This window comes from Macaca thibetana, chromosome 7 (genome assembly GCF_024542745.1).
Source record: "Macaca thibetana thibetana isolate TM-01 chromosome 7, ASM2454274v1, whole genome shotgun sequence".
Lineage (NCBI taxonomy): Eukaryota > Metazoa > Chordata > Mammalia > Primates > Cercopithecidae > Macaca > Macaca thibetana.
Window position 1 is genome coordinate 83,889,171 of NC_065584.1, and position 27,731 is coordinate 83,916,901.

At 39.1% G+C, this 27,731-nt stretch overlaps 1 long non-coding RNA gene across 2 annotated transcripts; it reads left to right on the forward strand.

Moving 5' to 3' along the window:
* The first annotated feature begins 4 nt into the window (after nucleotides 1-4).
* Nucleotides 5-27,731, forward strand: LOC126958832 (uncharacterized). 2 transcript variants are annotated; one of them, XR_007727314.1, is made up of 4 exons: nucleotides 5-6,938; nucleotides 20,815-22,139; nucleotides 25,579-25,815; nucleotides 26,746-27,731. It is a non-coding gene; the product is annotated as an uncharacterized LOC126958832 (long non-coding RNA). The 2 variants fall into 2 exon arrangements; XR_007727313.1 differs by lacking the exon at nucleotides 5-6,938 and having other exon boundaries at nucleotides 19,905-22,139.

Consider the following 27,731-nt stretch of genomic DNA (forward strand, 5'->3'; position numbering starts at 1 on the left):
TCTACCCATTCTCCCAAAGTAGAAGTATAATTCATTCATTTATCCAGAAGAAACATCAATAACCTATGATGTGCTAGACACTGAGCTGGTTACTGGGAACAAAGTTACTACATTCAAGGTAGCCATGATCCCTGCTCACATAGATCTTGCAGTCCAGTGGGGAGCCAAACATTAAGCAAATAATCATAAAAATAAACATTTAAATTTCAACTATGATAAGCTCAATGAAGATTGGATAGGGGGGTGGCAGTAAGCTTAGTAAAAAGGGTCAGAAGAGGCTTCCTTAAAGAAACTACAAATAAGCCGAGGTGCTGAGAATATGGAGAGAATGGAATTCTTGTGGGAATGTAAAATGGTGCAGCCACCATGGAAAACAGTATTACCATATGATCCAACAATTTCATTTCTGGGTGTATATCCCAAAGACTTGAAAGCAGGGACTCAAAGAGTTGTGTACACCCGTGTTCATAGCAGCATTTTTCATAATAGCTAAACTGTGGGAGCAACCCAGTGCCTGTGAATGGATGAATGAATAGGCCAAATGTGATACATACATATAATGGAATATTAATCAGCCTTAAAAAGGAAGGAAGGGAATTCTGCAATATACTATAACATGGATGAATATTGAGGACATTATGCTAAGTGAAATAAGCCAGTCACAAAATGAGAAATACTGTATAAGTCATTTTATGAAGTAGAGTGGTCAAATTCATAGAGACAAAATAGAATGGTGGTTGCAATAGGCTTGGAGGAGGAGAGAATGGGGAGTTACTCTTTAATGGGTTTAGAGTTTCAGTTTGACAAGATGAAAATATTCTGGAGATGGACAGTGGTGACAGTTGCACAACCATGTGAATGTACTTAATGCCTGGGAACTGAACGGTTACAAATAGTTACAATGGTGAGTAAATTTTATGTCATGTATATTATACCACAATAAAAAAAATAAGCCAAGGCTTGAAAAATGAGTGTGACTGCTGGTAGAAATTTAAAATAATACAATAACTGTGGAAAAGTTTGGCAATTCCTTTTGAAACTAAAAATGGAACTTACCACATCACCCAGCAGTTAAGATTCTTGGACATAAACCCCACAGAAATGAAAACTTATTTTAATGCAAAAATGCGTACACAGATGTTCATAGAAGCTTTAATTATGAAGCTGAAAATTGGACACTCCGCAAATGTCCTTCAATGGTAAATGGTTAAACAAACTGAGGGATATCCATCCCATGAAATACATCCCATGAAATACACAGCAATGAAAATAAAAATACTATTGATAAATGCAACAACTTGGATACATATTAGGGAAATTGTATGGAAGCATAAAAAGCCAATGTCATAAAAATGAAAAAAAAAAAAAAAAAGAAAGATGAGTGTGAGATAGACAAGGAAGAGGGCCAGAAACAGACTTCTAGGCACAAGGAAGAGCATATTCTGTCTTGGGTGTAGACATGAATACTTATGAGAACCAGAAAGAAGGCCAGTGCTGCTGGAATGTGGGGCAAAGAGATAAAACTGAGGGGGTACTCTCACGACTCTCACAACCAGTCAGCCACCAAAACCCACAGATGCAACCAGAGCAACCTCCCCTGGATCCACTAAAGCAGCTGCCACTGCTTTAGTTGAGACCCTAACCATCTTTTGGTGGCATAACTAAAACCTAGTTTTTCCCCGCATGGTTCCCAATGTATTACGTGAATGAGACCACAGGCTCTGGAGGCAGACGGTCTGGGTTTGAATCCTAGCTTTGCCACTTACTAGCTATGACTTTGGGCAAATCACTTGGCATCCTGAAATGGCCATGGTTAAACATGGAATAATAGTGTCTAGCCCATAGCGTCTTTGTGAAGATTTAAGACATGGACTACATGTACGAACCTCAGGCAACAAACTCGGCTGTTCAAGAAATGTAGCTTTATTCTCTTGTAACTAAGCTTAAGTTTTATTTTGAGCCACTGTACTGATAGCTTCCAGAAAGTTAACCATAGTCAATTCAAGGCATCCTCAGGGCTTTCATTTCTGAGGACCTCCCAGTGCCACTGCAATAGTTGAGAGGAGCTGTTTGATCAGACTCTCAAGAGTGAGATGGAGGGCAAGCAGTCTAATTCAGCGGTGACCCCAGGAAGCTCCAGCAAGGAGCTGGGTGGATGTGGGACACAGAAGGGCAGGAAGCCAATACAGGGAGCTCTAACGAGCAAGTAACTGCTTTGGACTCCTGGTAGGTTTGGCAGATAAAATACAGGACTCCTGGTTAAATTTGTATTTCAAACAAACATCAAATAATTTTTAAATATATGTATGTCCTGAGCATTACAATGGGCATAATTATACTAAACATGATTCATCATTTATCTGAACTTCACATTTGAGTGGGTGTCCTGTATTTTTGTTTGCTAAATCTGGCAACTCTAGCTACTGGGGCTCAGTCTCCCCAGAGAAACTTTCATGGAATTTGACTCAGAGACAAAGCATGCCCCAGATTTGTCCCCAGTGGTGGGCAAAGAAGATGGGGTTATTTATCCACCTGCTCCCATCATTAGTTGAGAACTCCCCTTGCATTTCTGGCCTCCCCTGCTCCCAAGCTGAATGTCCTTTGGCCAGCCAAAGCCCTCGAATGTAGTCACAGGTACTTACCTTCAGCTGCTGTCTGTGGGAATGTTGAGTGCAGAAAGGGAAAACAGACAGGGCAGCAGCAGTGTCTGTTGCAGTGGTTCTCATCATATAACAAGGCTGGCATACACTGAGACATCCACATCCCCACGTTGTCCTTAGTTTCCTCTATCCCTGACAATCAGCTTCCCTAAGGGCATATTTGTGCTAAAAACAAAGGAAATATGAGATCTGTGATAATGGACAAGTTCCTTGTGTGACACTCATATCTGTTTGCTTGAGGAAGCACTCCCCATATGGCTTAGAGTCTAAGAGTGAATATCTATCTCTTTCATTCTGCATAATTCACACAAATATCTTAGACTACAGCCAGGTCATGCATTAGCCAGCTAGATCATCTTAAGTGAAGTACCTCAGTCATGCTGAACTCTAGCCAATGGAAGGCCACAAGAGGAGAAATAAAATCTAATCCTATTTGTTCTGCACCACCAGGGGTGACTGCTATTGTACAGAAAGGGTCTCTGGTCACAGAGTTGGAGAATTATCTGGAAGCTGCCTGCTCTGCTATACTGAAAAATTTGCTAGGAGTTCTCACTCCTAAAGGTCACCCCCAACCACCACTATGATCATCATGAAGCGAGGGGAGAGGGGAGGCTGCAGCACTGTTCTATCAGTCAGGGTTCTCTCAGTGAAAGAGAAGTACATCTGCATTGCAAGGATAAAGGGTTTTAAAACAGGAAATCAGAAGCTTACACAATGATTAGAAGGACTGGGGAAGCAATATGAAAACTGCTGCTACCTTCATGAAATTAAGAAGGGCTGGATTCCAGTAAAGCTGCTAACAATAACCCCAGCTGTCTACAATACCAAAGCAGGTGATTCTCAGGAGGTTGCCTGGAAGTTGGAGCAAATCGTATGCCTGCCATATGTCCAAGCATCTGTTCACAGCTGCCAACAGGGATACTGACTTCTCTTCGGCTTTCCAAATGCCTCGTGAGTGCCTTTAATTGGCAGACTCTAACCCAAGGCCATACAGGAAAGTGACACTGGGAAATGATGTTCCAGACCTCCCTACAATGCAGAGGAAAATGCAGAGAGGGTAGGGATGATGCCTAATTGACAAAGACGGTCTGGTATTAGCAAATGAAACCAAATACTTATGTCAAGGGTGGAAGGCACACAGGATAATATCAAAGCCCTGTGACCCCTTGTGTATTAGTAAAGTGTCTTATGGACGCTATTAGCAGAATCCTTAGGGAAAATTAAGCCTGGGCAGATGTCATGGCCCAACAATTCAGCCAGCATCTATTTCCTTCTCAAATGTCAAACTGCCTAGAAGTCTCAAATGTGACTCTGACACACACCTAATTCTCATGTGGCATAGGCTATCTTTTCCTTGCAGCTTGGTAGTGCCCTCAAGCATAAATAGACTCTTCAAAGCCTAGATCCAAAAGAGTGAGGTCCAGAAAGGGCAGGAGCTTCCTCTTTACCAAGTCTAAGTCCTTCCTGGGACAGCCTTCGCAGGGCCCAGAGACTCCCTGATGACTCATAAAAAAAATCCGTGGCCATCTGCTTTTGTGTGACCAAATGGCTATGGCCTGAACCTATGGCCCCACGTCACTGCAAAAAACCTACAACCCTAATTCACCATACAAGACATATGGTTTAGATGTTTGTCCTTTTCAAATCTCAAGTTGAAATGTAATCCCCAATGTTAGCTGTGGGGCCTAAGTGAAAGGTAATTGGGTCATGGGGACGGATCCCATCAATGGCTTTGTGCCCTCCTTATGGTAATGAGTGAGTCCTTGCTCTGAGTTCTGGTTGTTTAAAAGTGTGTGACACCCCCCCTCCCCCCTGTTGCCACAACTGATCGGAGAGTAGGAGGTCTGGGAAAAAGACAGGTGGATGGACCTTTGGCAGTGGGGACAAGTTGTGCAGATCTTTGTGTTTACATCAGTGCCCACAAGAGAGCAACCACCATAGAGAAGGCATGCAGAAACAAAACAAACAGAACGACTCCCGTTGATTACTCACAAGCTCATGCAATGGCCGGTGATAGCCAGGAATGGAGGCTGTGCATGAACCCAACGGCATGTACTCCCTTTCATTAACACCGATCTAGCTATCTGCACTACTGAATTCCCAACTTTCCAGAAGCAGAGACTGGCCCTGAACACGCTCAGTATAAACCATTCTTCAAGGAGAGCAGCCAGCCTCTTGGGCACAGGCTGATTATACTGGACTCCTGGAGGAGGCAGTGATTTCTCCTTACTAAATATGTTCTGCCTTCTTACTTGCATGGTTCTTCCAGCACTGCTACCTTAGGGTTTACAGAATGACTGAATTGTCAGCACTAGTTTCTGCACAACATTGCTTCAAATCAAGGGACTCATTTTATGGCAAAGGAGGTATAGTCATGGAGGTATTACCATGGGATCCACTGGCCCTACCATACACTGGAAGCCTTTCATTTGCTACTAGAACAACGGAAAGGCCTTCAAAGGCTAATCTAAGTCACTAACTGTGGACAAGACACTGTAGGATTGGAATTGTCCTCAGTCAGTATGTACACTCATTATATATGGTATATATAAGATATACACCAATATCTAGAACACATGGATCTGCAAACTGATGAGTGGAAGTAGTAGTAGCCTCTCTTATGATCAATCCCATTGACCCACTGTGGACTGCACACTTCCTGATCCCATAACCTCAGGCACCGCTGAATCAGAAGTGCTAGCTCCTGGACAGTGGGGACCAGGGGGACATTTTCATAGGAGGAGTCAGTAAGGGTCCTCAGTACTCAAAGCTGTGAGTACCACCTCATCATTCTGGGCTCCTCATGCCAATGGGTCAATAGGAAAAGAAAGGAATCACGACGTAAGAGAGCAAATTGACCTCAATTACCGTGAGGATGTAGGCAGCTGCAACACAAGAAATGAGAGAACCTCATAATATATTAGCCAGAGTCTTCTAAGAAGCAGATACCAAAATAAGATTAAGTGTGCAAGGACCTTATTAGGACAAATACTTGTGAGATAAAATGAGGAAGGATCCAGAGATGCTGGGAGAGCATCAGACTGCCATGTATGTCTGACCCTGAATAAAAAAAGAGAGAAAGGAAAGTTAGGTGTAATTGTTCTAGACTGCTGTACAGTCTAGGAAAGTTCAGCAAGGCTGCTGGGAGTCCTCAGGCCCAAGTCTGCTGTCAGAGGAGTTCTGCATCTCCCAGGAACAAGCCTGCCTTAGTGTCCCTGCTGTGATTGGTCATTGGCTGGGAGAGGAGGGCATAGATCCCTAGGAAACACCCAGATGGATTTCAGAGTGCAGCAGTTGGAGCCTCTGCTTAATTATATTCCCTGTAATTGTAGATCTTCAAAGCACATTCTATTAGTACCATGGTAGATAGATGAATGGGTGGATTATAAGGTAGACAATAAATACATAGGTAAAATGGGCATATATAATCTCTGTATTTATTGTAATTTGTTCAGCCCTTGAGGAGCAACTGCCTCAACTTCCCTTTTCTCCCTTCACTTCAGGCATTTTAATGATTACTCTTAAGACTGACAATCTAAGCTTCCAAGCCACAAAAGAATGATCAATTTTATTATGAAAAAATTTAAAACTTATGGTTGGTAAATGGCAAAACAAACTGAGAAAGATTTTTTCCAACATATATGATAAAAAGACTAAATCTTTTAGTGTATGAAATTTGAGGCAAATGAAAATGTTAACAACTTAGTAGAAAAATGTGTAATGCAGAATAAACTGAAGTACCTTCCTGTGAAGATTAAGGGGTCATTCTACGTATCACCAGGACGTGGTAAATCTCAGTACAATCCAAAGTTTTATACACAAACTTGAAAGTCATCACAAGTTACAAAGTGTTGTTTCAGGACATGGTTCGCAGTAAAAAATGCAAAAGATTCTCAAGCAAGCTGCAAGGAGAAAGAAGATGCAAATACTTGGTCCCTGATATAGTCTAGATATTTGTCTCCTCTGAATACCATGTTGAAATGTGATCCCTAATCTTGGAGGTGGAGCCTGGTGGGAAGTGTTTGGGTCATGGTGGGTGGATCCCTCACTATTGGCTTGGTACCACCCCCTTGGAGATAAGTGAGTTCTCACTCTATTAGTTCATGCAAGAGCTGGTTGTTTAAAGGAGGCTGGCACCTCCTCCTTTCTCTGTTGTTCCCTCTTTCACCATGTCACATCCCTGCTTCCTCCTTGCCTTTCACCACGAGTGAAAGCTTCCTGAGACCTCACCAGGAGGTGAGCAGATGCTGGTGCCACACTTGTACAGCCTGCAGAACCGTGAGTCAAATAAATCTTTTTTATTGGGTAATTTATAAATTATATATTTATTGGGTAATTTATAAATTTATAAATTACCCAGTTTCGAGTATTCCTTTGTATCAGTGCAAAATGAACTAACACAGTCCCCTTAGAGAATCTTAGTTGAAATGAATGACAAATTAGCTATCAGCTTGAACAAAGTGTCTCCTAAAATAGTCCAGTTCTGTTTACTGAACCCATATTTTCCAAGCAAATTTTTGCTAAGAATTATGTTCTCCAGTCAGATTACTCTTCTGGGAAAGAGGCTCTGACTGGCTGACATGACATCGTTAACCCTTCGGTTGATAAATATATGGGAATAGAATGTCCTGACACAAATCTGTTTCAATAAGATTATAAGCTGGAGGCATTTTCCAGTGGTCTGATCACTCATGAATAAGATGACAGTGAAGATATGAACATGCCCAGCTGAAGGCAAACTTCAGACTGGTAAAGGTTGCCCTACTAAGGTGAGATACTCCAGGAATCCCAGCCCCAGTGAGAATCTGGGCCCCAAGTATTTATGGCTTCTCCATTGGAGATACTTTATTTCGTTATGTTGCACTTATGAAGAGGAAAAAAGCCTGGAGAACCCGCTGTGAATCTCAGGGCTCCTCTTTCCACATCACCATTGCTGACACTGTGGAAGCCTGAGGCCCAATCCTCATGAGTTCTGTCCTGAGGTTGGGATTGAAGATTAGGACAGCAGGGTTCACAAGGTTATGAGTTTTCATCCAGGGGCCTGACCCACTAATTTGGGCATGGGGTGGAAGCAGAAGACACAAGAGGTCTTTGCTCTAGTAAAAGCTAGGACAGGATGAATTTCCTGGAAAGGCCAGAAGATGACTGAGTGGAATTATATTCCTTCAAAAGAAGCTCAAAGCCCTACAGGAACTCAAACTCACAGTCAACGCTGATGCTCATCCATCTTATCTTGGCACAACCAAGATACCTTCTACTCTAAGAAGCTGAAATCTGCCTTGTTAGTATTTGACAGGGAGAAGGGGAGAGGGGAAAGGAGAGTACAGGTTATGGGTGGGGCAGGCAACAGAAGGGAAGGCCAGCAGTTCACAACTACCACACACCCTCTCTTTTTCCCACTCACATGCCTTGATCAGACGGAGGTACAACTGCTTCTTACCAGAGAATAGTCATCTTGCTGGCTGTGCAGGGATAAGAATGGTGATAGTTGTACAGACTGATTGTAGCAAGAAGGGTTGGGGAAGAGAGAGAAAACTACTCTAAACCTTTTATTTTTGTTTTAGGGACCACATTCATGTAAACTGAAATACGTTTTTAGGTGACTGTGAGAAGAGGTAATGGTAATCCCAAGGGCTTGCAGGTGCCAATTACCTTGTGTGTCTCACAACATTTGAGTGATTAATTTTAATGGGACAAAAGTAAATTAAAAACCTGGAAAGGACTCTTGTCCTTTCCATATACATGGACTATGAGAAGAGAGTAAATCTGTATATGGGATCTTTATAGAGATAAGAATTAGGGCCAGTGGTGGCTTACAGGTTCCTGTAGAGGGACAGCTTACTGCAAATATGAACGGCTGAGACCTCAAGGATTTGAGAAGGTGGAGAGCAGAGTCATCAGGACTGTTGGAAATGGAGAGGGAGCCCAGAAAATAGAGAGAGAGCCTGGAATCCTGCTCAGACTCAATTCTTCTCAGCTGTCCGCCCAGAGGAGATGCTTTTCCTAATTTGAACAACAGTGCCATCCAGTCAACAAGCTGTGCACCCCTAGTACTTTGCCCAGACAGGACTCTTTTCTAATTCACACTAGGGTAAATTCTAATTGCTCAATCTCAAAAGCAGCTCAGAATGTGGACAATGGGTTAGGGAGGCCCACTTAAGATAAGACCAGCTAGGATTTGATTAAGTCTTATGCAGCCTCTTCCTGCACATAGATATCCTCCTGCTTTTAAAGGTATTTGAGGGCTCAGGATTCAACATGGCTTAAATTTGAATTCACCATATTTCATTTACTCATAATTGAACTCCTAGGAGTGACATAGATGTTATGAACATGGGCTTTAAAGATAATCAACCAACCTAGTAGATTAGTGCCACCAACCTCACTAATGCAGTGAGGTTATTATGAAAATGAAGTGAAAAAATGAGTTAATGGACCTGAGGCTCATCCAAGGCATCTCTTCATATGGTTTTCTTCTCTCTAGGCCCTATACACAATTTATTATGATATAATATAAGACTGGGCTCTCCTAAAAATGACCTCTCTTAAGCAAGAGATTTGTGCTTTGGAGAAGGATTCAAGGAATTCACAAACATATAATGGCTAACCAAAACTGCAAATATGGACTCTTTAGGAAAGCAACAAATTTTAACATCTTACCCTTAATGCATTTGCAGTCAAATTCAGAAAAAAAAATTGGGGGAAATGAACAAGACAAAGCGGTAGATGAGGTTGAAATGAGTGGTATTCATTTGTTAGTTCAGCAGACATTTATTGAGCATCTATTTTTAGACTAGGTACTGGGCTAGATGCTGAAGATACAGAGTGTGGTTGAAGGGACAGAGAAGCAAGGAAGGCTTCCTCTCAGAAGCAATCATTTCCAGAGGAGGTGATGTGGGGTCTTGATAATTCAACCAAGTGAAATCTGGAAAGATGGCAGAGAGACCTCAGGGGTGTGTCCTGGGAGGAGGAGAAAGGGAAGGATAGCCTGCCTTTAAAAGCAGAGAGAACAACAGCTGCCCAGACACCCAAGGTCCTATCCAACCTTAAGAATAACTCCGGTCACTGGGATCACCTCTAGGCCATAGTCAAAGCCTATGAACTCTTCACCAATTTAAGAAGAGATTAGCTACTGCTTGACAACTTTTCTGCCAAATTCAGGTGTCATGCCCCTTGGCAGGCCTATGCTATAACTAGTTAATTGCATGTGTGAGTATGTGTTCCATTCTCATATCCTTTCCTGCCAAAGAAAAGAAAATGGTGCCATGGAGTGTTCTAATGTGGGATGCTGACCAATGCATTGGACACCGAACCAGTTAACTCCAAAAGACACCAAGTCCTTGCACTGAGATGAGCTTTAGGACATTTGGCAACTAAATATAATTATTATCTAATATAAATCCAGATATTTGAAAATATAGGATGTTAAGAATATGATTCATGCTGTCAACCTAAAACACACAGCGAGAGAGGTTTATATATATATATATATATATATATATATATATATATATGTGTATATATATATATATTTTTTTTTGAGACAGAGTCTTGCTCTGTTGTTACCCAGGCTGGAGTACAGTGGCGCGATCTCGGCTCACTGCAACCTTCGCCTCCCTGGTTCATGCCATTCTCCTGCCTCAGCCTCCCCAGTAGCTGGGACTACAAGTGCCCACCACCATGCCTGGCTAATTTTTTTTGTATTTTTAGTAGAGACAGGGTTTCACATGTTAGCCAGGATGGTCTCGATCTCCTGACCTCATGATCTGCCCACCTTGGCCTCCCAAAGTGCTGGGGTTACAGGCGTGAGCCACTGTGTCTGGCAAAAAATTATGTATTTTTTAGAATAGGGCATCACAATGGAAATATGCATGCCATAGTAAACCACGTTCATATTCAGGGAGACAAAGGAAGACAAAGATTTTTAAAGAAAAAATAGATGATTTCATAATTGTTTTAAGATAATTTTCCTTTGTTACAAGGATCAATAATGAGTGATGTCAGTCCAAGTTTGTACAGGCAGTTGCTGGGCAGATTTTCTTGCAGCTGTATTTTTAATTTTTATTTTTTTTGCAAGATTGCAATGGCCTTTGTGCAAGATTTCAGTTTCTACAGAATCTTTTGTGATAGTTTTTGTTATTAGGCATTAATGCATAGAACTCTTTTTTTTCTTTTTTCTTTTTTTCTTTTGGAGACAGGTTCTGACTTTGTCACCCAGGCTGGAGTGCAGTAGTACAATCTCGGCTCACTGCAACCTCTGCCTCCTGGGCTCAAGTGATACTCCCACCTCAGCCTCCTGAGTAGCTGGCACTACAGGTATGTGCCACCATGCCCAGCTAATTTTTTGTACAGATGGAGTTTCACTATGTTGCCCAGGCTGGTCTCAAACTCCTGAGTTCAAGCAATCTGCTCACTTTGGTCTCCCAAACTGCTGGGATTACAGGTGTGAGCTGCTGTGCCCAGCAAAACTCTCTCTTCATTGCTTTCTCCAGCTCTATTTGTCAATTTTTTTTTTTTAACATAAGTGATTCCATTTTCATTCTGACAAATTTCACATTTTCCCCATTTGATCAAGTTCTTTCTCCAAAAGCATCACTAATAAGTCATCCTGTAGTGAGGTTCTGATATTCCTTGGTGCTAAGATAAACCTGTCCTTGGTTGCTGGTCTAGACGGTCCAATGTTGGAGAAAGCAAACGACAGTGAGACGTCAGTATTAAAACCCTTTTAGCCACAATTTAAGCAACAAGAGAGGTTTGAAGGGAGTGGCTCTCAGGCTGAGTATACCTGGAGTCCATTGTTAAGTTTATTTTTGTGTTTCATAGGCATTTGTTATCACTTCAAAGTGCTAAGCTAGCATTATTCTGCCAGGAATTGCACTTCTGCAAAATTTAGCAAGTAACAGATGCAAAGTTTAAAAAGAAAAACACAAAGTAAGATTAATAGTAGTTTGACAATACCAGTTTGCATAATGGCTTTGAGCCATGAACCTAAGTAACCAATTGAATAAATCAAATGACCATTATCCTGTCAAATGAAAAAGGTTGACATTAAGAGGGTAAGAGTCTCATTACAATATAGAGTCCTATTCTGATGTCTTGGGAAAAGCTGTTAACAGTATGAAAAAGCCAACTTTTTGGCCAGGTGTGGTGGTTCACCCTTGTGATCCCAGCACTTTGGGAGGCGAAAGCAGGTGGATCACTTGAGGTCAGGAGGTTGAGACCAGCCTGGCCAACATGGTGAAACCCCATCTCTACTAAAATACAAAAATTAGCCAGGTGTGGTGGCACACCCCTGTAATCCCAGCTACTCTGGAGGCTGAGGCAGGAGAATCACTTGAACCTGGGAGGCAGACGTTGTAGTGAGCCAAGATCACACCGCTGCATTCCAGCCTGGGAAACAGAGCAAGACTCTGTCTCAAAAAAAAAAAAAAAAACAAAAACAAAAAAGGAAAAGGAAAAGAAAAAGTCAACTTTTCTCATCCTGGTTTGCAGTTTGAATGTCTCTGGTTATAGCACTGGGTAGTTTGGTGAACTTTCTGTGTGGCCTATACATTAGGCACAGGACTCAGTTTTAGAAATTTGTCAAGTTTCAGTTTATAGGGCTTTAGAAACAAATTACTGTTTTTAGTAATTTCATGGAAGAAGGTTGGATTGGAGGAATCTAGACAAATTCAGGATCTAGTGTAGTCTATAGGCAGACAGCAAGAACTTGAAAAAGTGCAGAGCTACAACCCAATAACAGATGTTTTAGCTTTTTGTTGGAAACATAACTTTTTCTCTCCACATAGATCACATAAGAATCTCAGATTTAAAAACCTCTTGATGTTAGAAAGCCAAACCAAGGCAGACTTTAGGTTTTGCTAAAATCTAAATTAAAATCTAAATCTAAAATTTAAATTATTAGGGTTCCTGAGTTTTCCAGGAAGTGATCGTTTTTATCTACTCATGATAAGGCTGGAAACCAGAATGCCTGGTAAGCCAGGCATTCTATGCACATTCTCAAAATGACATTTTCATCAAAGCTTTGACAATATAGCCAATGTTTCTAATTGTATCCTGCTGTAAAGAGAGAACAGATTTTCACTGGACTTATGCAAATAACCACATTGCCATAGGAATACTTATGAATAGTTTCCAAATTTTGGAGGAATCAAGTGGAGAGAAAAAGCAAATGAATCCATCTTTGTTTACAAAAGTATACTTTACCAAGTTGCCGTAAGCTACAGATAGCTTGAGAGAGAAAATTTCTTTAAATCTGAAAAACAAAACATTTAAGCAAAGGATCAAAAATGTTTTTTTTTTTTTTTTTTTTTTTTTTTTTTTTTTTTTTTTTTTTTAATGAGACGGAGTCTCGCTCTGTCGCCAGGCTGGAGTGCAGTGGTGCAATCTCGGCTCACTGCAACCTCCGCCTCCCAGGTTCAAGCAATTTTCCTGCCTCAGCCTCCCGAGTAGCCGGGACTACAGGCACGTGCCACCATGCCCAGCTAATTTTTGTATTTTTAGTAGAGATGGGGTTTCACCATGTTGGTAAGGATGGTCTTGATCTCTTGTCCTCATGATCTCCCCACCTAAGCCTCCCAAAATGCTGGGATTACAGGCATGAGCCGCCATGCCGGGCCAAAAACGTTTTAAATAAAGAGCACAAAAACATTATCTTCATCAGTTTTTCAGTTTCACATAATTAATTTTTGTCTTGCTTGATCTTGAATAGCAATTTGACGAACTAATCAGTTTCTTTACTGGAGTTCTGGGAAATTTTTATCTAGTCCATTGATCTTAAAGTTATTAAAAACCTATATTTAAGAGTACTTCTAGAGTATTTTCTGTGAAAAGTAATTTTGGAGTGTAGCTTATTACAAGTGCTTTTAGAGAAAAATCAAAACAATAACTGTGAATGACCAAAACTTAGGCTAGTCATGATTAAAAATCTGATGAAAGTTCATTGTAATCAGCAATTGACAAGGAAATTCAGTTATTTTTGCTGTACACAACATAATATCCAGAATTATGACTGATGACAGATTTCTAAGAGTCTTATTAAATTTTGGAACATTCATATCAAAAACACATTCATGAATGGAACTGAAAGAAGATCTAGCATCACTTATCATTTGACGGTGTTCCCCATACAATTTACCAAGTAAGCCCTAATCATTTAATATCTCCACAAGATGAGAAGTACATCCTTTGAGACTCTCCAGGGGCTCAAATGGAAAATTCCAAAGTGAAATCTAGGTCAAAACTATTTAATTTAGAATTTTGATCCTGGGGAAGCATGCCAAAGATGGAAAAAAGGTTTGAAACAGTTGATCAAAACAGGATCATAGGTTGCTGTAAACTAATAGCCATGCATTTAACCAGAGTGATAAACACTTCAAAAGCAATATAGAAAGTTATATGGCTTTAAAAACCTTAACACTTTCAAAGCTCAGTTTTCCTAAGTAATCAGAAACCTAGTAAAGACAACACAGAGTTACCTTGTTTTTATTAAACAATGTTAGTCTGACATATCAAAGAATTGCATAAAGATCATTTTGTCTTAAGCTGGGTTTACAGTTTTATAATCTTTATGTCAAACTCTAACACCTTAAAATGTTTGGTAGAGATGACTATAAAGCTGTCTGAACAGTAAACACAGGCAAAAATGTATGCTGACAAATTTTAAGGTATTTCTATTTTTTATTTTACCAACATTTTAAAAACCAGCTTACTTATCAAAGATTTGTGTAAGTCATATAAACTAAAAGGTATTTGGGTTAATTGCTAAATATTTTACATGAGTGCTCATTTATTTAAGTCAATCTGAATAGAGTTCCTTTAGGGATTTCTGGATGAGTATGACAGATTATAACATGTAAATATAGCATATAACATAATATATGCACATATGAGTAGATACACCTAGCCATAGATACATACACACAGAGATCTTATAGCTTTCACTTTAGAATTTTAGGCATGAGACACAAAACATATAGACTCACCAGTTTATAGAAGACAGTTGGGTCAAAGATGGGATCTGTTCATATGGGTAAACTTTATTTGCCCTCATAGGTAATCTAATAAGGCTGCAGACCAAAATTGTGGGTGAAGCAATTTGGTTAAAAAAAAAAAAAAAAAAAAAAAAAAAAAAAAAAAAAAAAAAAAACCTCTTTCTTTTTTTCTATTTTTTCAAGTTTCAAATGAGTTTAGGGTTAAATTTTCAATGTTTACATTTTAGCTAGGACAGACTGAATTTTATAAGAAAAAAACCCCAAAATCTCCAAATAGTCTTTTTTAGCAACAAATCTATCTTTTGTTTGCCGGTTTGGTTTGCTTGACAGTTGATGCAGGTGGAGAAACATTTTAGCAGGTTTCTTTTGTTTTTTTCCTTTTTGACCTCTGCATAACAGACAATAGAAAATTTATACCAGACAAAGACACCTTATATTATTGCACTGAGCTCAAGATTTTGATCTGTTTGATCTGAGAGTATAATTTTCATAAATATTTGTCTAGTTCTTCCCTTTTAGACTGTCAATCCTTGGATTAACTGTTCCATCACCATAAGCAACTGCTAGTCAAACAAACCTAAATATGCATTTCCAAAAGGTGTCTAGGTTGTTGGTTACCATGGAGCTATTTTAATTAGTAAAGCCATTAAACAGAAAGCCCTGTGAAACTTTTTAAAAACCTTGGCTGGAATGCCACAAGCAGTGAGTTTTATCTCAACATCAGTAGAAAAGTTGACAGACTAAAAGTTGGTAGAAAAGAAATAGAGATAAGGAAGTTAGAAGGCTCTACATGTTAACTCTGTAGTTGCAGGATTTTTTAAAAAAGAGCTTGAGAAATGATCATTTGGGCACTGAATTTTTCTTGATATAATTTGCCCATCAATTTTAAAATTGCACATGAGAATAGGCCATAATATGTGGACAGTGGGAGTCCCAGAAAACTTGGTATGCTTTAATATTTGAGAATTCTGCTTCTTATTAATTTCTCAAGAACAAAGAAAATGCTATAAATTCTTTCATAAAATATCAAGAGTTTGGACCAGTGTTTTAGATGATGGTGATCATACTAGTGGCTTTCAATTAGCTATCTTGCATACGCCATCTAGAACGTTTATTTTTGCTCTTGGAAGATTTTTAGAAACAAGCAAAGGAAAAAGGCCAAATCATTTACAGATGGGCATAACCAAGCCAAAATGGAACCAAGATAAGAGTGTTCACAAAACTTTTAACCCAGGCATTCAGATCAAACAAAATATTCAATTATGCATGCAAAAAGGACCAAAAGTAAATTTACCAGAAAAGATATGCCTTATAATAACTAATGGTATGCTATTTTCAAGAGACCCATCTCACTGGTAATGAAACCCTTAGGCTGAAAATAAAGGGATGGAGGAAAATCTACCACGCAAATGGAAATCAGAAAAAGCAGGGGTTGGAATCCTAATTTCAGACAAAACAGACTTTAAACCAGCAAAGATCAAAAAGACTCTTTACATAATAGTAAAGGGTTCAATTCAACAAGAAGACTTAACTATCATTAATACACGTTCACTCAACACAGGAGCACCCAGATTCATAAAGCAAGTTATTGGAAACCCACAAAGAGACTTAGACTCCCACACAGTAATAGTGGGACACTTTAACACTTCACTGACTTCCCTGACAGTAGTAGACGGATTATCAAGGCAGAAAATTAACAAATTAACAAAAGTACTCGGGACTTGTACTCAACATTGGACCAAATGGATTTGATAGACCTTTGCAGAACTCTCCACATTAAACCAACAGAGTACACATTCTTCTCATTGCCACATGGCACATACTCTAAAATTGGCCACACAATTGTACATAAAACAATCCTCAGCAAATGCGAAAGAACCGAGATCATACCAAATACACTCTTGGACCACAGCACAATAAAAATACAAATGAAGACTAAACAAATTGTTCAAAACCATGCAATTACATGGCAATCAAACAATCTGATCCTGAATAACTTTTTTTGTGTGTAAATAATGAAATTAAGGAAGAAATCAAGTTCTTTGAAATTAATGAGAACAAAGATACAACACACCAGAATCTCTGGGACACAGCTAAGGCAGTGTTAAGAGGGAAATTTATAGCAGTAAACACCCACATCAAAGGTTAGAAAGATCTCAAATTAAAAACCTAACATCACAATTAAAAGAACTAAAGAAGCAAGAGCAAACCAATCCCAAAGTTAGTAGAAGACAAGAAATAACTTAAATCAGAGTTGAAGATTAAGACATGAAAAAACATTCAAAAGATCAATGAATCCAGTTTTTTTTAAAATAAGATTTTTTATTAGTCTAGCTGCTACATAGATTAATAAAGAAGAAAAGAGAGAAGATACAAATAAACACAATTAAAATGACAAAGGGGATGTTAACACTGACCCCTCAGAAATACAAACAAACATCAAAGACTACTATGAGCACCTCTATGCAAACAAATTAGAAAACCTAGAAGAGATGGATAAATTCCTGGACACATACACCCTCCCAATACTAAACCAGGAAGAAATTGAATCCCTGAACAGACCAATAATGAGCTCCAAAATTGGATCAGTAATAAATAGCCTACCAACCAAAAAAGTCCAGGAGCAGACATATTCAGAGCTGAATTCTACCAGATGTACAAAGAAGAGCTGGTACTATTCCTATTGAAACTATTCCAAAAATTGAGGAGGAGCGACTCCTCCCCAACTCATTCTATGAGGCCAGTATCATCCTGATATCAAAACCTGGCAGAGACACACACAAAAAAGAAAACTTCAGGCCAATATCTTTGATGAACATTGATGCAAAAATCCTAAACAAAATACTGGCAAACTGAATCCAGCAGCACATCTGAAAACTAATACAACACAATCAAGTAGGCTTTATCCCTGGGATGTGAGGTTGGTTCAACATATGCAAATCAATAAATGGGATTCATTACATAAACAGAACTAAAGAAGAAAGCCACATAATTATCTCAATAGATGCAGAAAAGGCTTTCAATAAAATTCAATATACCTTCATGTTAAAAACTCTCAATAAACTAGGTATTGAAAGAACATACCTCAAAATGGTAACAGCCGTCTATGACAAACTCACGGCTGACATCATATTGAATGGGCAAAAGCTGGAAGTATTGCCTTTGAAGACTGGCACAAGGATGCCCTCTCTCACCACTCCCATTCAATGTAGTACTAGAAGTTTTGGCCAGAGTAATCAGGCAAGAGAATGATTAAAAGGCATCCAAATAGGAAGAGAAAAGTCAAACGATCCCTGTTTGAAAATATCATAATTCTATGTTGAGAAAACCCCACAGCCTTGACGCAAAAGTTTCTTTAGCTGATAAACAACTTCGGCAAAGTTTCAGGATACAAAATCAATGTACAAAAATCACTGGCATTCGTATATATCAGCAACAGTCAAGCCAAGAGTCAAATGAAGAATGCAATTCCATTCACGATGGCCACACACAAAAAATATACCTGGGAATACAGCTAACCAGGGAGGCGAAAGATATCTACATAGAGAATTACAAAACACTGCTCAAAGAAATCAGAGATGATATAAATGGGAAAACATTCCATGCTCATGGAAAAGAAGAATCCATACTGTTAAAATGGCCATATTTCCCAAAGCAATGTATAGATTCAATGCTATTTCTATTAAACTACAAATGACATTCTTCACAGAACTAGGAAAAAAACTATTTTAAAATTCATATGGAATCAGAAAAGAACCCAAACAGCCAAGGCAATCCTAAGCAAAAAGAACAAAGCTGGAGGAATCATGCTACCTGACTTCAAACTGTACTGCAGGTCTACAATAACCAAAACAGTGTGGTACTGGTACAAAAACAGACACATAGAACAATGGAACAAAAGAGATAGCCCAGAAATGAGGCCACACATCTACAACCATTTGGTCTTCAACAAAGCTGACAAAAACAAGCAATGGGGAAAGGACTCCCTATTCAAATAAATGGTGCCAGGATAACTGGCTAGTCATATGCAGAAGATTGAAACGGACACCTTCCTTACACCATATACAAAAATCAACTCAGGATGGATTGAAGACTTAAACATAATACCCAAAATTATAAAAACCCTGGAAGACAACCTAGGCATTTCATGAAAAAGATGCCAAAAGGAATTGCAACAAAACCAAAATTGACAAATGGGATCTAATTAAACTTAAGAGCCTCTGCACAGCAAAAGAAACTATCAACAGAGTAAACAGATAACCTATAGAATGGGAAAACATTTTTGCAAACTGTGCATCTGATGAAGATCTAATATCCAGCATCTATAAGGAACTTAAACAAATCTGCAAGAAAAAAAAAAAACAACCCCATTAAAAAGTGGGCAAGGGACATGAACGGATACTTTTCAAAAGAAGACATACATGTGGCCAACAAACATATGAGAAAAAGCTCAATATCACTGATCATTAGAGAAATGCCAATCAAAACCACCATGAGATACCATCTCACACCAGTCATAATGTCTATCATTAAAAAGTCAAAAAATAACAGATGCTGGCGAGGTTGTGAAGAAAAGGGAACACTTATATTCTATTGGTGGGAGTGTAAATTAGTTCAAGCATTGTGGAAAGCAGTGTGATGATTCCTCAAAGACCTAAAAACAGAACTACCATTTGATCCAGCAATCTCATTACTGAGTATATACCCAAAGGAATATAAGTTGTTCTACCATAAGGACATGCCTTCTGACCCTAGAAAGGATCTTTTCTGATGAACATTATCATATTCTACTTTAATGTGCTCCTTAAATTCCTATAGTAATTTCCATGAGGTTGTTCCCCATACAAGTGTCTACTTAATAGGCCAGTGTTCCATTGACTATATAGCTAGGTCGTGGGCTACTGTCATGAGTCAGTAAAAACCGAAATGTAAAGGCCTTTATTATTGTTCAATTCCCCTTTCACTGCCAGGAAAACAGCATGCGATTCAGTCTGTTGAGCTAATTTGTTATCTTTTTCAATCAGTCTTTCAATCTGCCAGTCTTAGTGTGGTGGCCTTCCAAATAGGAGGCTATTCATCCACCTTGGAACTACCATTCATGAACCAAGCAGCTCTTTGATGATTAATACAGATCTATTAACACGGCACTGTCCAGGTGGTGATAGGACGCAGTAGTTCTTCAAGTGGCTCCAAAGTCAATCCTAGAGGGAAACAGTTTACCTGCTTGTAGATTCAGTGAGTACCTCTGTGTCCCCCTAGTAACATGTTTCTCTCATTTCCACTTTATTATGGAACTCTTCTGGATGCTGTCTTCCTTATTAGATTGTTTCTCTGACATAACACAAGACAATAACAGCATTTCAGGTTTCAGGAGTATTTTATGTCCTTCAGTCATAGGGGCTGTTACCATTAATGTCCAATAGTAAGGTAGTAGCTGTCTTTCAAATTGTGTATATCTTACTACATCATTTAGGAATATTCTGATACAGAATCCCAGTGGTCACCTATGAGTGGTACTCACAGGCTTTCGCAGTAATCTCCAGTCTACATATAATAGGCATACGTTACAGACACTTCCAAGATCATATATGATATGGAACGACAAAATAGGCAGTGAGAGAGGAACTACTTTTTGAAATTCAGATGTGGCTGCTTTTTTGGTCCCTCATTCAAATACAGCATTCTTTGGGTAGTTTTATGGATAGCAGTGAGCAACATTTCTAGATGTGGAATATGCATCCTCCAAAATCTAAATAGATCAATGAAACATTGGGCTTTTTTGTTTATTTCAAGGGGTAGTAATGAGATCAGTTTATTTGTGCTCACCTATGGAACGTCATGGTGGCATCTGCCCAGGTTATTCCTAAGAATTCCACCATTTTGAGAGGCCTTGACCCTTGCTAGACTTATCAGCCAGCCTCTGCTGGTCATGTGTGTCACTGCTGCATTTAGGTCATTCCTCACCTGGTTTTCAGTTTCAGATATCAGGATATAATCAATATAGTGTATTATTACACTCAGAACCTGCTTTAATCCAAATCTCTTTAAACAAATTATTGTAGTAGCTGGTGAATTTAAATAACCCTATAACAACATAATCTTTCCATGAACTTTCTCTTGTTTGAACAACCATCAAGAACTGGGATATTATCTCATTTCAGGTGAAAATGGTATTCATGTGTGGTTGCCACAAATTCGGTATTCAGGATTCAGTATTTGCACAGAGGAAAGGTAAGCATAAGTTTCAGGTGAAAGACATAAATTTTATTATTTATTTTTAACTTCAAAAATATTACTTTCTAGCATATATGACCTTATAAAAGAGATCAAGAAATTAATACATGTATATAATACATTTATAACTGCTAGACCTTTATTTGAGTCTGAACATGTTACTTAGTGAGAAACTTTTTTTCTAAGTCTTAATAAGATAATGTCTTACACCATATTTTTATTTATATTGCTTTGGCTTGTGATTAATTGCTTTGCTATTCAATAGTGGCAAAATTCTTTATATAGTAAATAACATTAATTAAAATAAATTTATTACTCTTATTTAAATAAATCTATCAAGATGACCTTTCAAAAATTCAATTCCTTTTGGTTTAAGCCAGTTATTTAAGGGAAATGTATTATGTTTGCCTTAAGAAATTTTTAATTTATGAAAAGGAAAGAAAGAGATTAATTTCAAGAAAGGTTATCCAATCTTGGAGCTACCTACCTGATTATATTCAAGACAGATTAGCTTAAAAATTTTGTTAGCTTTAAATAGCAGAAATAACTACTCTTGCATGTATCATATACCACGTCCCATAACTCATCAGCATGTCTTATACCATAAATAAAACTTTGAAATCTACTTGGATAAGACTTTTTGAAAATCAGGTAGGAATTTATTAAAAGGAAAAACTGAAATCTTCTCACCTACATTATTGACTTGCAGGAGAAGGGGTTATCCTTTGTGGGGTGGAGGGTAGGGGAACCACCCAAAAAGAGCAGGCTGATAAATTGGCTACAGTAAATAGATCCATAAGAAAATATCAGTGCTTATAAAAAATTACATGACAAATAATGGTGGGTTATTATATCCATAGCTTACTGTCACAGTAATGACCCATAGCTTTAGATGTAATTATATTTATGCAGGGATTCCCGCAGACCTGAAAATTAACTCAAGCACTCATTCAAAGTAGAAGATTGAGAATGGACTAGAGCCTACTGCCACTGTGTCAGTGTGACTTGGGTTTCTGTGCCTTCTCGTTTGCTCACGTTCTGATCCCCGAGGACTGTGAAGAGCAAAGGTCTACTGACCACTGACCTCAGGCCACTCAAAAGGCAGGATCCGTTATGACATCGTTTTGCACAAGTAGAGCACTAATGCCTAGTCAGGCATCAGCTTCACTGCAGGATTGAAACATGGCTGCCAATCTCCCTGTATTCTTATGAGTGCCTTCCATCAAAAAGCACAGAATGGCTCTTAAATGAGGTAAATATACCATGTGCTGACTCAAAAATATCTCTGAGACATATTAACATGAAAAACAACTTATTAAATGGAATATAGTGTGTAAATACATTTATGCAAACACATTAAGCTATGTAGTTACTGTCACGCATCACTTAACCACCAGGAAAATTTTGAGAAATCTGATGTTTGGGAATTTCTTTGTGCAAATATCAGAGTGTATTTACACAAACCTAGATACGTAGCCTACTACACACCTAGACTGTATGCTATAGCCTATTGGTCCTAGGCTACAGACCTGTACAGCATGTTACTGTACTGAATACTCTAGGCAACTGCAACACAAATCACTAGGCGATGGGAATTTTTCAGCTGTATTGTATATGTGATCTGTCATTGACAGAAATGTTGTTACACGTGGGATGACTGTAAATGATTTTCTGTGATTATGTATTCCAAGTCACAGAGGTGAAGTTAAAGATTATAATATTGTAATATTAATTATAATAAGAAACATTTATTTTGGTCTTCTTCCCTGGTCAGAACTTGGACAGAGCTCATGAAACCTTTATAATTTCCCAAATGATAAAGGTGCTAGGAGCATATTTTGTTCTAATAAGGTCACTCTTGCTGGGTTCCTTAACGAAGGCTGGTCAGCAGGAAGATCAAGGCATGGTTAGAAGCTTGGCACTCTCCCTCATCCCCCATCAACAGTTAGGGGAGAGGAACTAGAGACTGAGTTTGTAATTGATCGTGCTTATGTGATAAACCCTTCAAAAAATCTCCAAAAGACAGGATTCAGAGCGCATCCAGGTTGGTGAACACATCCTATGTGCTAGGAGTGGGGTGCATTCCAACTCCATGGGGACAGAAATTCTGTATTCAGGACCCTTCCAGAGCTCTCTCTGTATCTCTTCATCTGGCTGTTTATCTGTGTCCTTTATAATATCTTTAATAATAAACTGGTAAATGTCTTCCCCTGAGTTCTGTGAGCCATCATAGCAAATCATCAAAACTGAGGAGGGAGTTGTGGGAACCCTCCATTTGTAGCCAAGGCTGATAGAAGTTTGGGTAACCTGGGGATTCGCTACTTGAAACTGGCATCTGAAGTGGGGGCAGTCTTGTGGGACTGAGCCCTTAACCTGTAGCGTCTGCATAAACTCCAGGTGGTTGGTGTCATAGTTGAATTATAGGATGCCCAGTTGGTGTCCAGAGAGTAGGAGAATTGGTTGGTATTGGGAAAACCCCCACACATTTGGTCACAGAAGTGCTGAAAGTGTTGCATGTCATAGAGAAAAGCTTTGCTTTCCTCTTTACGGTAAACTGGGGAGAGAACAGAAGGAAAAAAGTGCTTCTTTAAAAGTCACAGAAAGGAAAGGAATTTTAAGAAAAATAAAACTCTTAAATATAGCAAATGGGATGACAGCTGCTGTATACAAAATGACAAAATTAACAAAGTAATATACCCATTATGCGTACAGCAATTTGCAGTTATCAAAAAATTTTCATATATAATGCATGTGTGTATATTTTATATATATATATAGATTATATAAATGTGTATGTGTGTATAAATTATCTTCCTGAAGATAGAACCAACTGATTCTTTCCTGGGGCAAGGACACTGAGTTATAGCTTCAAGACTTGAGTTGTATTACTATTTGCTCTGAATTTGAAGGTCAAAAAGTCAAACAAATTTACAAGACTAGGTTCTAATGGCAGTTACTTTGTCAATGATGCAAGCCACTTTTCATTTCAAAAGCATATGTGGACTTAAAGCTGTGAAAACCAGATAAAGGTAGGCATATTTTTTGAAAGAAACTGCCAGGTATAGAGGGATTAATTGTTTCCACACATCTAAGCCTGACTCCAAAACTGGCAGTGGAAGACAATATCTCACTAACAAGTCTTAGACATGTAGTACTTGAAAAAGAACAGGTACATCCTATACCAAGGTGTTTGAAATGGAGACCAGGAAGATGATAGGAAAGAAAATATGTTCAGAGCAACCCAGGCTGAGACTGGGGAGGCACAATTGAAGACAGGACTAGGCAAGAGGTCTCATAATTAACTTGGTTTCCCACCCATAGCTGCATTTAGACTCTACTAACTTCAATAGGCATGTTGGGTCAGGATGCAAAATTATTTGCCTTTTAATTCACAATATTTTATCCATTTCATAACACATATGGCTTAGAAGCTGAGAGTATGGGGCTTGAAGACAAATCTCAGTTCTAATGAATAATAATTATAATAGGTTGGGCAGGTTATTCAACTTCTCTCTGATTGCTTCCTTATGTGTCAAGGGAGGATAGCACCACCCACCTCAGTGGGTTTGCATAAAGATAAAAACACCAAATGTGCCTTAGTTTGGTACATAGAACACACTACAAAACATGGACTCATGAATAATAGAAACATCTGCTCTAGAACTCTCCTTAGAAAGAAAGAGCCTGATTTTAACAGAGAACAAACATAAGCTGTGTTGCACAACCCCTTTCTCCAGCTGAATCTTCACTGTGTCTCCCTGGGTCCCAACGCACAATCCTCATGACCACATAGGAGGCTCAAGACATCTACAGAAGACTGACATTAAGACAAAGGTGTGATTGTTTTTAAAGAGACTAAGAAACTCCAAATAATGAGTCTATCATGAGCAATGACTCTGGAGAAACATAAAATATGAACTCTGCCCTTAAGATATTGTCAGCCTGGTGGCAGTGGGAAGAGGGGCAGGGGAAACCCTGAAAGTTGGGTTGGAGAGACAGCCATGTAAAACCAAGTAGATGTATTTATAAGGCTTCCCTGCAGGAGGGATGGCTTTGCTGAATCTGAAGGAAGAGTAGGAACAATCCAGGGAATGAGAAGATGCAAGCATGAAATGCAAGAACATTGTTATGTTTGTAGTAGAAGGAGCTTATGAAAGCAAAGGGAGAGGAATCAGGGACAAATCAACAAAGTCCCAGTGTGGGAAGGCAAGAAATGTACATTTTATCATCAAAGCCAAGGGAGAGCCATGGTTGAATCTCCACAATGAGATGAACTTGATCAGCTTTTCACCTCGGAAAGGTTCCTCCAGCTTAGTTTTGAAGTAAGAGCAGAACAGAAGCTACAACTACACTCCAGGCAAGACAGATGACCACTCCAACAAAACGCAGCGACCGAGGAATCAGGAGAAGATCAACTAAAAGATAGCAGATATCATATTAGCAGGGCTTGGTGACAATTGGGTATGGAAGAAGTGAGAAGGATCTTGGCTGACTGCAGTTTCTGACTTCAACAACTGAATGGACAGTGGGCCCATATGTTAACATAGAAAATACAAGGAAAGAACCAGAATTCCTGAGAGCTCATGTGCACAGTCCATAGAGATTCAGAGAGGTCCCTGGCCCTGTGGTGGTAAGCAAAGCTGTGAAAGACGCTCTGCGTGATGGACAGAATGTGATTTGGTGTCTTTCAGAAGGAGTCTCGGTCCTGGTTTGGGGCTCTGATGACTCAACAAAGTGAAGTCTGGAAAGAGGGCAGGGAGACCTCCTGGTGTGCCCTAGGGGGAGGAGAAAGGAAAGGATGGCCTGACTTAGAGAGGAGAGAGAACAGCAGCTGCCCAGACACCCCAGGATCTGCCCAATCTTGAGCTACTCCTGTCACTGGGATTCCCTCTGTGCCCCAGACAAAGCAACTGGTACTCACCACAAAGGTAAGAAGACTGTATGTTGAATATTTTATATAAATCTATAGAGATACAGAAATATGAATAGATATTCTTCCAAAAATACCACAGACCTGAGACACGTGTCCCATTCCTTGGTCAAGGGAATGTTATAGAACAGTATATATGCAAAGACTTTCCAAGAGGTATTAGTAGCCATATATATTTTTTAAAAGTCAATTTCTTCATTAGTATGAAAGATTCAGAAAGGCAAATTTATAAAATTTATAGAGACAAAATAGATAAAGTTTTCCTTTAAAGACCTCACCTTTTCATACCTCAGCTGTCTGGGCCTGGGGCTAGGAAGAGAGATAAAGGCATGAGGGGTCTTACTAGAGCAATAAAAATGCTCTACAACTCACCGAATGTGATGGTTGCACTACTTGGTAGAGTTACAAAAATCATTGAATTGTAGACTTAAATTTTATGTTATGTGAAATGTATGCCAATAAAATTATTTCTTTAAAAAGAAATACATTTTCAGATCTTCAACTTCCATGTGTGGTCTTTTCCTAAATATGATTTGCCTGAGAAAGCACCTGTACTTGTTTATGTAAAATTCACTTTGCTAGCTCCCCTTTTAGTTGGCCTACTCAAAAAGGAAGAGAGTCATATTCTTTTCCTATCCATATTTTTACTATGGTAAAAATGGAGTGTTGACATGAGTAAAGAAACCTTCAAGTTGCCAACAGTAAGACCATCCTAAATATTGTTACTGAGATGCCTCCTTTAATGACTCTTGCCTTATGGTTTGTTATCTTTCTCTTTTATACTTAATTTGGTGAAGAGTGTAGCCTTGTATTAGAAATTAAATGTCTTAACCTGCTTTGGGATGTTCTGAATTCGGATATATGGTAGAATGGGGCAGTGGATGTGTTGACAATTTTCCTTTAAGGACCTCACCTTTCCATACCTCAGCTCTTATCAAAGAACACAGATGGGGAGAATTCCGAAAGAGACTAGCAATGCAATGATAGCATGGATATACAACATTCAGCGCTGCAACTAGCTTTTCCAGGTATTTAAATGTATGCAATCCTTTTCAGCTCTTCTCAACAGTCACTCATAGGTTATGTTATTAGCTGGGGGCATGTGGGGAGGGGAAATCACCTTTGAACAGATGAAGCTGAACCACCTAGTGACACTGGTTTAGTGACTGCCAAAGTTTTTTCAAGATATATTAGACAAAGCCATGAATCAAATTTCAAATGACTTCTTCAGATCCAATATGAGTTAACCAGAAATGTAGTTAGAGCTTATTTTATCCAGTCATATCATGAAATCCATAATCTGGCTCTATGATCACTAATCTCAGGTGGCCCCGGGACCAGGTTATTTCCTCCTCTGCCATCTGCTCATAGAGAACACCACCTTAAGACCATGTAACACATATGGCTTAGAAGTTGAGAGTATATAAGCTGAGAGAGAGGCATCCATGCAACAGGGGTAGGTGGCATGGGGATCTGGGCACCTGCTTATGTGATTTCTGTAACCTACTTTGGTCCTGCTTAGACCTGACCCCTATTGTATCATTTCCTTCAAATGGTGGGTTGCTGCTGTGTCTTCCTAACTTTAAGACAGAGAGCCCAGGTTATGATGAGTAGCTCTAGTCACACCATCCTTTGAAATTCCATGTTAGACTGGGCATGGTGGCTAACACCTGTAATCCCAGCACAAGGTGGGTGGATCACCTGAGGTCAGGAGCCTGGCCAATATGGTGAAACCCTGTCTCTACTAAAAATACAAAAATTAGCTGGGCTTGGTGGCACCAGCTTGAAATCCCAGCTACTCAGGAAGTTGAGGCAGGAGAATCGTTTGAACCCAGGAGGCAGAGGTTGTAGCGAGCCAAGATCACGCCACTGCACTCCAGCCTGAGTGACAGATACTCCATCTGAAAAAAAAAA